Source organism: Meriones unguiculatus, chromosome 6, assembly GCF_030254825.1.
Source record: "Meriones unguiculatus strain TT.TT164.6M chromosome 6, Bangor_MerUng_6.1, whole genome shotgun sequence".
Lineage (NCBI taxonomy): Eukaryota > Metazoa > Chordata > Mammalia > Rodentia > Muridae > Meriones > Meriones unguiculatus.
The window spans coordinates 38,911,091-38,926,684 of record NC_083354.1 but is presented as its reverse complement, the minus strand read 5'-3'; the positions used below and the strand labels follow the sequence as shown (position 1 = coordinate 38,926,684).

General features: G+C 44.7%; 1 long non-coding RNA gene across 1 annotated transcript in view; it reads right to left on the bottom strand.

The window, feature by feature from the left end:
* Positions 1–15,594, bottom strand: part of LOC132654645 (uncharacterized) — a 336,065-nt gene that overhangs the window by 187,264 nt on the left and 133,207 nt on the right. Inside the window, exon 2 of the long non-coding RNA XR_009592302.1 lies at positions 12,860–13,189. This is a non-coding gene — a long non-coding RNA (uncharacterized LOC132654645). The remainder of the gene's footprint in view (positions 1–12,859; positions 13,190–15,594) is intronic.

The window sequence follows — 15,594 nt, the reverse complement described above, 5'->3', positions numbered from 1 at the left end:
CGGGGCTATGCTAGGCTTTCACATGGGCGCCAAGACATAATCAGATCCTCCTGCTTTCACAGAAAGTGCCTCTACCCCCTGAGCCATATCTTCAGCTCCTCATTTAATCCTTAAGGAATGTATGTGAACTGAGGCAGGAGAAATAGTGTTATACCCAGTTCGCGAGCCCCCAAAAGATCTCCAGGAATCGACTCCATTGCAAAACACATGAGGGTCTTTTTATTGAAAATTACAAGCTGCAGCTTGGGCCTACACAGCCCCCACCACCAAAGCGGTGGGAGCTGAGCACGCTGCGCCCAGGTTAGTGGGGTGACTTATAGATTCTGGTCCATCCTAGCATGCCCAAGGCAGGGGCAATCCCTGCCTGGCAAGCATCTATTGGTCAAGGTGCTACATTTTGAATCGATTGGCTATAGGAAGGTTCCCAGACTATTAATGACCAGGTGTCCCTCCCTAGGGGGAGGGTCCAGTTTCCTAGCAACTGTATCTCTAGTGGGTGGGGAAAGAACACAGCCAGGTAGCTCTCCCCTCAGGGAATTCACTGCTATACTGCGCCTACTCTACATAGTCTTAACAATCGCTGCTTATCTTTTGGTCTCTCAATACTTGGTCATGCCAAGAACCCTGGAAAGCCAGGTCATAGGCCCCAAGAAGAACTTTCTACTATCGCCCTGTTGAATAGAAATAGTATTAAGTTGAGTCCTGATGACTTATCATTATACCCATAATTCAGTGCATTCCCCAATCCTCATCCAATAAGCAAATAGTGAGGCCCACAACTGGCCAACATGCAAAAAGTAAGAGACTGTGGATGCTTCTCTCTAAATGAGACAGTTAGATCAAAATCCACCCCCCCTTCAAAGCTCAGGGATCATTTATTAAAGAGGTAGTAAGAGAAAGAGGGGGTAGATGGATAAAAAGAAATAGTGTCTCCAAATGCAGCAGGTCAGCCGCACATACAAGCCATAGCAATTCTGACAGCAAACAAAATCCCGGTGAAAACTCAAGCCAGACCAAATCCCAGTATGGAGAGGGAAGCAGACATGAAGTCTCATCATAGCTGAAGAGCTGGTGGTAACTGATATCCACTGCCAGAGGGAGAACCAGTCAGTTTGTCCCTGATCTTATGGGGCCTCACCCCTAGGCAAAAAAAAAAAAAAAAAGAAAAAAAAAGAAAAAGAAAAGACAACTACAGGCAACTAACAAGGGAGAATTACTCTTCCTCAGGGAGGAGCCCCCTAAGTGGCTACCCAATACCCCCCCGGGGTCATCCCTGAAAACATACCCAAACAACACTACATGGGCTCAGCAGGCTGTGCTTATATATTTGTGTGTGTGTGTGTGTGTGTGTGTGTGTGTGTGTGTTGTATCAAGAACAATTAAAGAAAAAAGAGGTCGTGAATTTAAGAGGGAGTGATGAATAGGAACCTGGAAGGGGGAATTTTATGCTCATATTTTAATTTTAGAAATAAGATTAAAAGTGCAAAAAGAAAACTGTTGCCGCTAGTAGGTTGACTACACTTCAGTAGAAGGCCACACGTCCAAGAACATATGAACGACACTAATTGACCTGGTAGATGTGTTACAGAGAGGACACCAAGTTGAGTGGGCAGGGAAAGGATGATGGATCCAAGAGAAGTGAGCTGGGGACATGAATATGATCAAAACACATTGCACAAAATTCTCAAAGAACTAATGAAAAAGAAACACAGAGTCTCAGAGGCTGTGAAGAGTGTTTAGACTATTTCTGTCTGTCGTTGCACGTACCTTCAAGGCACGCACGAACACAAGCCTCCAGGGCAAGGTTACCGAACGAGATCAGTGTAGAAGTGAGGGGGAGTGGTCATTTAAATGCACCAGTTGTCCCCCTTCTGTGAGAGGAGCTGAAATACCCACTGCTATGTCCCCATAACTTATTCTAAAGTGCTTGGTCCTCTCTATGGGCCTTTGACCGATACTAAAGGCAGATGTTTGTAAGAACAGAGTTTGGACTCACAGTCTCTGGGCACTGCCTGATAATGGGTGGATATGTTTTTACGTCTATAGAACTCTACATTTATAAAACATATACAACTATATATTGTAAAGCAACCAAAGCAAGGATGAGGCCAAGCTAAAACATGGCAAATCCAGTGTGCTAGACATGTCTCCTTAGAAAATCTCTGTGGCCGAGATGGTCACACTCCAGGGAATGCACATGTCACTGAAACTCAGAAGCTCTAAGATTGAGACCTGTCACAAAGTTGGTCTTGAAACGCCTCTTCGGATTTCCAGGCTTTCACCTCTTTCAGCATTGAGTATGATCGATTACAGAATGCAGTTCAAATTTGTCCTATGACTCAATGCTCGCCTGACTAGAGCATGTTTCATGGAGATGTCCCAATTCAGACGCACAGACACACACAAATTCATCCCCGAATTGCTTCTAAAAGCAGAGTTGAAAACAATGCAGCCGCTTATCAGTATGGGCATAGATAAACAGGATTTGCATACGAAATAGACCCACATATCCTAATTAGATAGATCTTAAGAACAGAAGAGTGAAAAACAAAAGATGCAGCTTGGAATTTACGGTCCAACAGCACTTAGGTGAGTAGGCATTCAATGTAGAGGAGAATATGAATGAGTAGGCAAAGAAAATATGAAATATAAAGCATAGGCATGGAACCTCAGGTGGAAGAGTGCTTCCCTAGCATAAATGCAGGCCTGGGTTTGATCCCCAGCAGTGCCTATCCCAGGCTTGATGGCTCACACATGTGATCTCAGCACTAGAGAGGCAGAAGCAGCAATGTCAGGAACTCACGGCCCTCTTCACCTGTACAGCAAGTGTGAGGGCAGCCTGAGTTACATTTCATATTTTAAAAATCAACTATAAAAGCACCTTATAAAACAAACTACATATAAATTAATGACTAACTAGGGGCTTTAAGTATGGGATCAACAAAAAGGCTGAGAAAGTGAAACATTTCTAGGTAGACAAGGTTTCATTTCAAGTGAGGGCTAAAAATCTCAAGGCTCTCAATATCTTCAAATGCAGTTTCATTTCTTAACTAGGTCACCCAGTATCTATACTAAGAGGCTAAGCCCACATGCTGCTCAGATAACACATGCTGTGTGTTGTAAATGATAGATTGTCACAGATTTTGCTCAGTATTGACAGTCAAGGCAGCTTTTATTGGTGATACAGTGTTAATTGGGACCATGCTAACATTTAATTAATCTTAAGTACAATAGATCATTTGTCAACAAAGGGGGGTAAAAATATTAATTGAAACATATGTGAATGGTTATTTCCTGGGTGTAGGAAATATCCCACAATTAAAGTTAATCACAGTGTGATTAATTGATTCTAATTGATTCGAGACGGGTTCCTGGGGGCAAAGCATAAGTCTGTCAATAAAACGTACAATTAAGCCTCACTGTAAATAGCATAGCGACGTTGTGATGGCAAGTGGTGTGGGGTAGAGCTGCAGTGAACTGTCTCCCTCCCAGTGCAAAGAGGAGGGAGGCCATTGGTCCATGCAGGACAGCAAAGGTGCAGAAGCCGATGTTCCTCGAAGGTGGAAGACAGAAACATATAGCCGGGAAAGTTGTTGGCTGAGAACGGAAATGAACTTGGGCCCGAGAGGCAGAGATGCATCTGTGCAAGCTATGCAGATGAGAGAGGTAAGTAGAGAGCTGAGTTAGAGGCAGACAATGAGGAAAGACAGTGGGACAAGAAGCTCTCTCCACCAGGCCCACAGATATGCAAAGCTCGAAGGGTGCCTGAGGATGGGCAGGGCCTGTGTGTTTTCCTATAAATGAAGATTCACTGAAATCCATTGCTAGGAAAAATCCATGGGATTTTCAAAGCCTGCTGGTCCTATGTCCGCAATGAATGCTGAATATAACTGAAAGTTACCATAAAAGCCCTCCAGGAAGGGGTGTGTGTGTGTGTGTGTGTGTTATGTTTGTGTTTGTATGTGTATGCATGTTCTCATTTTTGTGTGTGGAAGACAGAGGTCAATGTCGGGAGTCTTCTTCTATTGCTTTCCACCTTAGGTTTTGAGATAGGATCTCTCACTGAACTGAGTACTCACTGGCTGTCTAGACTGACTAGCTAGTTCTAAGGAGCCTGTCTCCATATCCCCAATCCTAGGTGTAGGGGTTACAGGCACATTCTGCCACAAGGGACTTTTTAACCTGGGTGTTAAAGATCTGAACTTAAATATGGTGGTTTGAATAGAAATGCTTGGCCCATAGGGAATGGCCCTGAACTGTGGCCTTGTTGGAGGACATATGTCACTGTGGGGGCGGGCTTCATGGTCAAGCTTCTCCTGCCTGCAGATCAAGATGTAGAACTCTGAACTTCTCCAGCACCATGTCTGCCTGCATATTGCCATGCCTTCCGCCATAATGATAAAGGGCTGAACCTCAGAAACTGTAACCCAGTCCCAGTTAAATGTTTTTATTTATAAGAGTCGCTGTGGTCATGGTGTTTCTTCGCAGCAATGAAACTGTAACCAAGACATCAGGTCTTCATGTGAGGGTAGCAGGCACTGTGCTGATCCAGTCCTTTCCTCAGCCCCAAATCTTAACTGGGTTCCCCATGCTGTGTGTGATTTTGATGGTCACTGTGGGCAATGTGTCCATTCTATTAGTCTTTCCTTAAGAAATCTAAGTGACTGTCACCTGTTCTCACTGCCACACGCCACGCATGCATCAGAATCTCAGCAACTCCCATGACCTCCTGTCTGCATTCCATAAGGTAAGCTCAGAACCCGCCAAAATAAAAGCACTTTGTTTAGGTGCTGATGTGAAAACTTCTTGTTTTAGTTTAATTCTGCCCAAACAGTGATGAGAGTGTCGTAAATACTGATCTCTGTTCTGAATTCCTGGCACAGGATTTCAAAAGTTCTTGAAATGCCCTTAGTGATAAGAGGTCAAGGTTATGCCAATGAGCTGGCCATATGATGGGAGTTCAGGATGAGGGCTGGCCACCAGAAAGACTAGCCACATAGTTAGGAATTTTTGGACCATCCCAATCTATAAGAAAGGAGGGGGGATTCAATCATAGAAATTGAATTCAGTCCTATGAGCTGAGTCTAATATGTCTATTAAATGAAACCCCAATAAAAGTTCTAAATATTGGGGTTCAGTGGAGCTGGTTTAATGAAAGCATTTATGTACGTGGATGTTGCACAAGAAGGGATCCTGGAGGATCATTGTGCCTTTCCCCAACACAACCTTGGTCCTAGCAAATTTTCCACTGGACTGTTCCTGGCTTATATCCTTTATAAAAAAAATCTAATTATTATAACACTGTCAATAAGTTCCAAGATCTGTTCTGAAACTTTGCCAAACACAAGAGGGGGCATCACATACTTCTTAAATTCAGCAGCAGCATATCAGCAGTTCTAGTGATCACTCAAGACTTACAACTGATACTTGACACGGAGGCTGTCTTGTGAAGAACTCAACTCATGGAGTCTGTGCTATCAGTAAGAGATGGTCAAATCAAACTGAGACACAGGACACTCAGTTGATAACAGAGAATTGGTATCAGAATATAACAGCTTAAAGCAAGGAGGAGGAGGAGAAGATGAGGAAGAAAAAGAGGAAGAAGAATATGAGTGAAATTCCTAAGACACTGTCATGAGAGACAAAGGTAGGAAAGAGAGAGCAAAGAGGAAGGGAAAACAATACACAGTAAATTAACCACTTATTACCTCTGTGGGCAGTGGGAGGAGGAGCTAGGAAGGGTACATCTTCACAGACAGGAAAGCCAAAATGCTCTTCCACTAAAAATCTCCCGTTGAATAAGAGTGGCTCTAGGGAGACAGATCATTAATTCCTCTACCACTCTACTTAAGTAAAGGGAATGATTCCCTTGTCTTCATAGAAATATCTAAAGCATTGAATAATATTTATTTATTTAAATTAAATCAAAGAGTTATAAATAAGCATGATGTGTCATACCAGAATCTAGACATTTGGATCTAGACATTTGGAGAGGATGTGATGTGGTATATGCATTAGCTGCCCTCAGGAATCCCAATGTCTTCTGTAAAGTAGCCCAAGTTTCCTTCCCCTCTTGGACTAGAGCCATCTTCAAATAATTTTCCTGGCACTACTGAACCTTAAGAATGTCTTTTCTTCCCTCTCAGGTCTACCCATGGCCCCTGTATAGGATACAACCCTAAGATTGTATTGACAACAAGTAACCGTTGAGCTCAGACCAAGATACGTGAGTCCTCCTGCAAGGCTGGTCAAAACAGAAATGATGTCAACGTCCAGGAAAGTACTCTGTGGTCCAGCCAGTGGCCCATGAAGTCGAGATGGAGAGGGTGGGGCCAGAAACAGAGGATAACTGAATTCTGCTAAGAATGCACCCTTGGTATTACAAGGAAATGCTGTGCTGACCCAGGGTGAGAGCCACTTTGAACAGGGCCAGTGTTTGACTCTGGAACGTGATCCATTTCCCACAGGTCCCCATGCTAAGGTTGTGCTCCTGGGACAGACTTTGTGGCAGTACATCACAGAAGCCAGCCTAAATGAGCACTCTGTTCTTGGTCAGCACAAGAACTCCCCAAATGACATGCAACTTCTGGTGGAAGGGTTGTCTTAGCATTGTGTCCTGTTACTGTCATCAACCACCATGACGAAAACAACTGGGGAGTGGGAGAAAGAGCTTGTTTTAGCTTGAGATTACAAGTTACGTCAGACTGGGGAAGTCAAGGCAACATGGACTTGAAGTGGCTAGTCATACCCTATCCACAGCCAAGAGCAGAGAACAATAAATTCGTGTATGCATGCTATTGTTCAGCTTACTTTCTACTCTAGAGTCCTGGATCCTTTATACAGAGAACAGTGCCACCCACAGTAGGCGGGTCCACCAAACCTCATTTAACATAACAAAGAAAACCCTCCACAACCCTGACCGCAGGCCAACCTGAACTAGACAACCTGCTGAGACAGTTAAGTTGACAATTAAAAGTAACCATCATAGCTTCCAAAGGCACTGACTCAAACTGGTCATGACCACCAGAACAGGCTCTGTCTACCTGGAAGGCTCTTACTCTCCATCCACTGTCACCCTGGGCTGGCAGCAACACTGACAAACAGTACCTCAGGGCTGCTTAATGAGCCAGACTTCAAACTGAGAAACCATAGCTACAAAAACTCTACTCAAATATGAGTGGGGTATGATCCGCAAGGCTCGTAGAAACAACAGGTTGATTGAGTGGACATGTACTTTGGTCAGTTTTGACATACATACATCTAAGGAGGTATTAGAGATGACATCTAAAAATAAAAGTCTCTTCCTGGGAGAAGGGACTTGCCTTTCATGGCTGAACCAATATCACCCACTTATAAAGAAGCCAATATCAATAATGGGCGAGGGATCCCGAAAAGCAAAGAGGATGGACATCAGAAGAAGAAGAAAACAGGAAACAAGTTAGGAACCTGCCACAGAGGGCCTCTGAAAGACTCTGCCCTGCAAACTATCAACGCAGATGAGGACACTTATGGTCAACTGTTGGGCAATGTGCATGGAATCTTATGTAAGAAGTGGGAACTAGTAAGAGCTGGAGAGGACAGGAACTCCACAAGGAGAGCAACAAGAATCAGAAATTTGAACACAGGAGTTTTCCCAGAGACTCATACTCCAACCAAGTACCATGCATGGAGATAACCTAGAATCCCTGCACAGATGTAGCCCATGGCAGTTCAGTGTCCAAGTAGGTTACATAGTAATGGGAAGAGGGACTGCCTCTGACATAATCTGATTGGCCTGCTCTTTGATCACCTCCCCCTGATGGGGGAGCAGCCTTACCAGGCCACAGAAGATGACAATGCAGCCACTTCTGATGATATCTGATAAACTAAGATCAGAAAGAAGGAGTGGAGGACCTCCCCTATCAGTGGACTTGGGGAGGGGCATGCATGAAGAAGGGGGTGGGAAGGTGGGATTGGGAGGGGAGGAGGGAAGGGCTTATGGGGGAATACAAAGTGAATAAATAATTAATAAAAAAATCTCTAGAATAAAAAAAAATAATAATGGGCAGGGGACTGAGTCATAATTCCTAACTTGGTATATTAGTTACTCTTCTGACACTGTGAGAAAATATGATGGCCAAAAGCAACTCAAGGAAGAAAGACTTTATTTGGGCTTATGGCTCCAGAGATCTGAAGTACAGCATGGCAGGAAAAGCATGGGCCAGCAAGAACAGAGAGCTGACTGGGCACATCTTATCCACACAGGAAGCAGGGCGAGCAGGAAGGGGGCAAACCTATAAACCCGCAAAGTTTACAGCCAGCAATACACTTCCTCCCTGAAGGCTCCACCTCCTCAAGGTTCAGTAACCTCCCCCAACGCACCACCAACTGGGGACTAAGTGTCCAAGTACATGAGCCTAGAAAGACATTTCTCACTCTTTTATGTTGCATTCTGATTTTCACCAAAAAGTGGAACAAATTGAAAAAAGAAAAACAAAAACAAAAACAAAAAAAACATGTTCTTCCAACCACAGAAGGAAATAATATAGTTAACCCAACCTGAGTCACTTGCCAGCACCTGGACAAAGACATCAACCAAAAGCAGTTACTTAGGATGAAGAGAAGGGTGAGATTGTGTCCACATTTAACACACCAAGTTATCTGTACCCACATCCGCTACTTCTCCATTTGTTCCTGTGATGGTCCAGCCCCTATACTGGGAGTGCTGAGATTAGCAGAGAAAAACCAGCATACTCCTGAGCCTCACTGTGAATGGGCAATCTAATCACAACTCCAGTGCCTGCACCTGTAAAATAAAGATAATGGGGTCTACCTTGCATTGGTTGCAAGGAAAGTTAGTTCAGTTTTCAGGGTTCAGCATGAGCAATTTAATCTGTGCTGATGTGCCCACGAGTGCCAGCGGTGGTGGCCCCATTACTTCCAATTCTGCAGTAAGATTTGAGATATATATATATTATTTTTTTATTTTTTTCTGGCTGCACAGCTTCCGGACACCCTCATCCCCAGCCGTTAGCCTTGGCAGAGATTTTGCTCACTAACTAATATCCTCTAATAAATTGCCCTCTTGCTCAAACTAGTTTTGATTGTGTGCAACTAAAAACATTAACTGATAAGGCATCTCCTTAATAAATGGTAACTATAGTTACTAATCCCTGAGCTTTTGGTCCCTTTATTAGGAAAGGCATATCTGGGAGCCAGGAAAAGTAAGAGCCCAAGGAAGCTGACCTAAGAACAAAATCTGTCCCCAACCCTGGCGGTGGCAGACCTGAAGGGCAGCTCCCAAGTCTGATGGATGGGTAGGGTGAGAGGACCCCTCTCCTTTCTGAGACCAGGAGAAATAAAGAGGCAGTCTGCCTTCCCCACACAGAGGTAAAATAATGATTTCTCTGAAGGAGCTTTCATGCACTGCACTGATTAAAAGTAATAAGATGCTGCTGCTTCAACTCTGGATTTAATTTCAGACACTTAAATGCGTTATGGCTTTTCAATTGAGTTCTGTGTGTTCAGCAGAGCAGGAAGGTGGGCAGCTCAGATTTGCCTTGTCGTTTGGGAGATATTGAGCGGGAGCCACACTCCCATCCCTGACCTTCAGAGAGCAGTTGTAGGGCTCCATCCTCCCACCAGCCTGCAGCCTGGAACCTGGCCGATCCTCACTCTCTGAGTGCCTACCTGAGAGGAAGGCTCCCGAGTTCAAACACACATATTAGCTGAAGTGAAATAGCTTGGAATTTATCTGACCTTTCTTTGTTCCACCCTCACAGATTATACCTTCTATTACCAAGTGCTTTGCCGCTTATACCCCATGATACTTGAGCGCCAACCTTCCTCAGCCTCAGTTTCCTCTCCTTTAGAATAGAAATGGTGGTGCTTGGGAGATGGCTCAGTTGATAAACTGTTATACAAACATGAGGATCTGAGTTTGAACTCCAGGAGCAGCATCATACCCTGTAATCCCAGCACTTGGGAAGCAGAGACAGGAAGATCCCTGGGCGCCCAGCCAGCCCAGAATGCCAGTGAGCTCAAGCTCGGGAAAAAGACCTCATTGCATAGATGGGGGGAAAAGTGATTATAGTGGACACATCAACCTCTAGCCTACACACACACATATGCATGCATGCACACATGCATGCATGGGCACCCCCCAACACAAACACCTGCACACACATACACAATACACATAAAAAAAAAATAACAAACATTAAATATACAATTAGGAATGGTTTTGTCTCACAGATTGTACCTTGAGACAATGGGAATGTTAGATATGTTAGATATGTTAGAATGTTGAAGGGCTTAGATAATTTCTCTATCCATTCCTCAGCTGAGGGACATCTAGGTTATTTCCAGATTCTGGCTATTACAAATGAAGCTGCAAAGAACATGATTGAACAAATGTCCTTGTTGTATACTTGAGCCTCTTTTGGATATATGCCTAGGAGTGGTATAGCTGGATCTTGAGGAAGCACTATTCTTAATTGTCTGAGAAAGCGCCAGATTGATTTCCAAAGTGGTTGTACAAGTTTACACTCCCACCAGCAATGAAGGAGGGTTCCCCTTTCTCCACATCCTCTCTAGCATGTGTTGTCACTTGAGTTTTTTATCTTAGCCTTTCTGATGGATGTAAGGTGAAATCTCAAGGTCATTTTGATTTGCATTTCCCTAATAGCTAAAGATGTTGAGCATCTCTTTAAGTCTTTCTCTTCCATTCGATATTCCTCTAATAAGAATTCTCTGTTTAGGCTCTGTACCCCATTTTTTAGTTGGATTACTTAATTTGTTGCTGTTTAACTCCTTGAGTTCTTTATGTATTCTGGAGATTAGCCCTTGCAGCTCAGTGTGCAAATGGACATCCTAGTAAGGGGAACAGGAACTGCCTCTGACATGAACTCAGTGGCTGGCTCTTTGATTACCTCCTCCTAAGGGGTGCAGCCTTACGAGGCCACAGAGGAAGACAATGCAGCCAGTCCTGATGAGACCTGATAAGCTAGGGTCAGATGGAAGGGGAGGAGGACCTGCCCTAGCAGTGGACTGGGGTAGGGGCATGAAGGAGATGAGGGAGGGAGGGTGGAATTACAAGGGGATGAGGGAGGAGGCTACAGCTGGGATACAAAGTGAATAAACTGTAATTAATAAAAATAAATTTCTAAAAAGGCTTAGATAATACAAAATAGTTACCCATAATGTCACTTTAAAAATAATAATGACAACTAGTTGTATGATTGCTCTTATCCTCACCTTTCTAGGAAGTGGGAAACCAAAGTGGGCAGTCATGGACACCCCTGCCTTTTGATGACTTGACTGTGATGTCCTGGTTCCTAGTTCCTACATTCCACATCCTCAGAAAGAAAGATAAAATAAAACCAGAAACAACGGTTGGTTGTGTGGATACAGCCCACAACTGCAGGCAGACTTTGCTGAGAGGGGGAGATGCCATACCCTGGCCTAGACCCAGAAATCGGTACCTATTTGAACACCTTCTCCAGGGTGGCCCTTCTCTCAATCACCATCCCTCCACTCGCCCTTCTCATCGAACAATGAACAGCATCTTCTCACAGCCTCTCTGTGATCTACCTCCAGAAGATCAGGAAGCACACGGCAGAGTCAACATGCACTGGGAAGATGTTCCAATGCACCTCTAGATGCACGAGGGTAGAGGTCATCCACCAGCTGCTGTGGAGTTGACTAAAATTGAAGCTGGCTTTTGCCTAACTATAAATTTTTGACTTTACTCTTCTTATAGGTTTCTCTCCAGAAAGCTTGCTAGTATAAATTCCTTCTTGGCCCCCTTTGCAGTGTAGATCTTCCCTGAGTACAGCCTACCAGTTATAACCCATAAACATCTTTCTCAAGAACCTGGAAGCCATCCCTTTAAATGCGATCACTAGAGCCACTGTTTCCTCATCTCTGTGGGACAATAAGAGTGGAACTTCCCTAAGTGCCAGGAGCAAATGCTGATAAGAAACTAAGTCTTTATTTTCCCCATCAATATCCTACAAACTCTTCCACTGGCCACCCCAGGCTTCAAGCCCTCTCCCCCTTCACCTCAGCAGAGTCGGTTTCATCATTTTGTCACACTGAAATGGTCTCGAATGAAGTCTTCCTCATCTGTTTAGCTTTTAATTTCTGTCGTTTTCATTTGGCGATGTCATTTAATGGAACAATCTAGAAGCTTCCATAGTGTTCCATAAGGATGAAATAAAACCAAATGCACAGAAGTAGAAAGTATGGCTTAGATGTGAGAAGAGGAAGATGCATTTGTCAGCTGTCATTAGGACAAAATACCTTAATAGGACAGGTTTGCTTTGTCTCATGGTTTCAGCCATGATCAGCTAGGCTGGCCCTGTTTCTTTGGGCTTGAAGCCAAACAGAATGTCATGGTGAGGAGCAGGTGGCAGGGGGAAAAAAAAATACTTCTCATCTCATGGTATCTTAAGAGGAAACGAGGCGACAAAGCAAAGGACCAGTGTCCCAGTACCCTGACCTCTTCCCACTAGGATCCAACTCCTAAGGTTCTCAACATGTGGGTTGTGATCCCGTTGGTGGTTGCTTAAGACCATTGGAAATCATAGATATTTACATTATGATTCACAGCAGTAGCTAAACTTAGTCATAAAGTAGCAACAAAAATAATTTTATGGAGTGGGGGAGGTCACCACAACATTAGGAACTATATTAAAGGGTCACAGCATTAAGAATGTCGAGAGCCACGGTCCTGGAGGGTTCACAATCTCCCAGGCTGGAGACAAGCCTTTAATACGTGGGCCTTTCAGAGACAGACGACTAATTCCCAACAGTGGTTGCTACTCTTGGTTGTCAGCTCAACACACTTGGGAAGAAAAGCTCCCACTTAAGAACTTACCTCCCTCAGATTGGCCTGTGAACATGTCTGTGGGCCGTGTTCTTGATTGCTAATTGATGTAGTTGGGCCCCGCCCACTGTAGGAAGCACCTTCTCTGGACAGATGGGCTGTATGAGAAAGATAGCTGAACAGGCCAGAGGGAGCAAGCCAGTAAGCAGTGTTCCTCCATTGTCTCTGCTTCAGTTCCTGCTTCCAGGGTCCTGCTTGAATTCCTGCCCTCACTTCCCTCAGTGATGGGCTGCAACATGGAAGTGGAAGCCAAGTTAACTCATTCCTGGCCCCTGGGTTGCTTGTGCTCATGGTTTTTATGACGGCAACATCGAGGCAAACCTGAAGAGAAAGCGTGACAGAAGTAAAAGAAAGCTTGTAATTTGAATGTTTATCTGCCTCTGTGGTTTCTGGACAATAATCCTACTACATTATACCTGCAAGTGGAACCCTTGAGTTTCTCCTGGGAGAATAGGAATTAGTAATTCAGCTTTAGAAATTACTTAGTAGCAGCTACTGAAGCTGGCTATCTGCCAGTCTTGGCAATTCCTCTCACAAGCAGTAAAACAGCAGAAAGGGGATTGTGCGAACCAAAATGTGTGTAAAGGAGCGTTAATCACAGCAAACTTTGTCATCAACTCAACTTGAAGATAATCCAAATTTCCATCAAGAGAAAAATGAATAAAATGAGATATGTTCACTGTATGGGGAAAGAAACAGAGAGGGAGATCAATCAGAAGGAGAGAACAGTGAAAAAGGACAGAGTAGGACATGTGCTGACATGGCAAAGCTTTGTGAACACTCCACTGAGAGAGGCAACCAGCATGTACAGTGATATGCACTGAACAATTCCACAAAGACAATGTTCTGAGACAGGCACAAGCTACAGCTTTTAAGGTCAGTACAGCAGTAATCCTGTAACACAAAAATAACAGTGGAACACCAGGAGATTTGGGAGGGCTGGTCATCCTCTGCTGCTGATCAGCTGGTCAGCCTTATTGCTCTGGGAAGGTTTTCTCTGATGAACACACCTGCCTTCTGCGTACATCCTACTCCCAAGACAACATTGACATGAAACTGAACAGGAGAGGACTCAGTGTTAGTCAGTCCTTGTGCCCTGGATGTAAGTTGCCTAGGAGGGAAACAGCTACAGACACTCACCCTGGGCTCCAAGATAGCTTACAAGGAAACACTTAGAGAAGAACAAAAACCAAGCCTGGGGACCAGGGTTACAACTTAGCTGGCAGGGTACTTGTCTGGCATTCATGAAGCCTCGAGTTCAATCTCCAGCACTACACACACTGAGCAAGGAGGTGCAGTTCCCAATGGCCAGGACATAGAGGCAGGTGGACTGTGGGCTCACCTTAGATATATAATAAGCTTCCCTACAGCCTCGGATACATGAGACCTTGTCTCAGAAAGGAAAAAAGCCACAAGCTGGAAAGAAAGGCATTTGTATGGCAAACTTCCTCCAAGAGTAACAGAGAGCAGGAAGAATGGATATGTCAGGGAGCAAGGGCAGACATGGACACCGGCTGCATACTAGCTTGGCAAGAAGATGCAAAGCAATAGCTTGCAAACTCTAACAGTTGAACGTTCCAACTCTTATATAAAATATGATACACCCAAGAATGTTTAGATGGTATAACCTGTCAAGAGTCTAGATGCTCTCTAGCTGCTTTACAAAGGTATAGAGTAGGAAATGCATTCTGAAAGGGCTTCTCATGAGATGTGTGTGTGGCAGACGAGAAGCTCAGACCCCTTAGACTGAAGAGCAAGCCCTCTGCTGCCGCCTCCCAAGCACCACACGAGTCTAAGACTGTCAGAACTTCACATTCCTGCCTTGCTCTCAGATATCCAAATTTCTCCTCCCAGTTCTGACAAGAAGCTTGGAGGGGGGTGGGTGAAGGGCTGGTTTGGATGGAATTGGAGAGGAACCAGCATGCTCCATTACTGTCGGCCTGGGATGACACAGTTATCACCATAGTAAATGGGAACCCAGCTGTGGATATGTCAGAAAGGTCTCAGACTTGCCTGGCTGCTGCAGGCTCCAGGACCTGTCTCTTTTCTCTGCAGTTAGAATGCTTGCAGGCAGAGGTCAGATAGGGAGAAAGTTCCATGTCTTTCCAAGCCCTGGTGACTTCGGAACAGTGGAAATAGAGCTTACTCTCCAAAACACGGGGGAGAGAGTTCACAGAGTAAATACATGGGTGGCCAGCATTCAGATCAACAACAAAAGAAGAAAAGGGGCTTGTGGAAAATGCCTGTTTAGTCAAGTGTTGGCTGTGCCATCGTGAGAAAACTGAGGTCAATGCCCAGAACCCACCTAACAAAGCTAAGTGTGATGGTCCATGCTTGGAATCCCAGCCTTGGAGAGGCAGAAACAGGAGGGCCCTGGGGGCTTGCCCACATAGCAATCAGTGAGTCCTCAGTACAAGAGGAAGACCCTGCCTCAAGAAGCAAGAGGGATAGCTCCAGACACAGGGCAGTCACAGTTGATCTCTATTCTTCACACTCAATACGCACCTGAACTGTGCATCCGCATGAATAAATACCCATCCAACCACAGGCACGCAAGACAAAAGGCTTTCTTTTGGCATGTGGTGCCAATTGGAGCCCATGGGTTGAGGAAGATGCGCCTGTTGACCTATGACAGTCCACCTCCTAGGTCAAGAGACTCCAGACTAAGGGAGTCCACACCACGTGGCACTGGTGATAAATTCACTTTTCTGGATCCGCACCCCAGA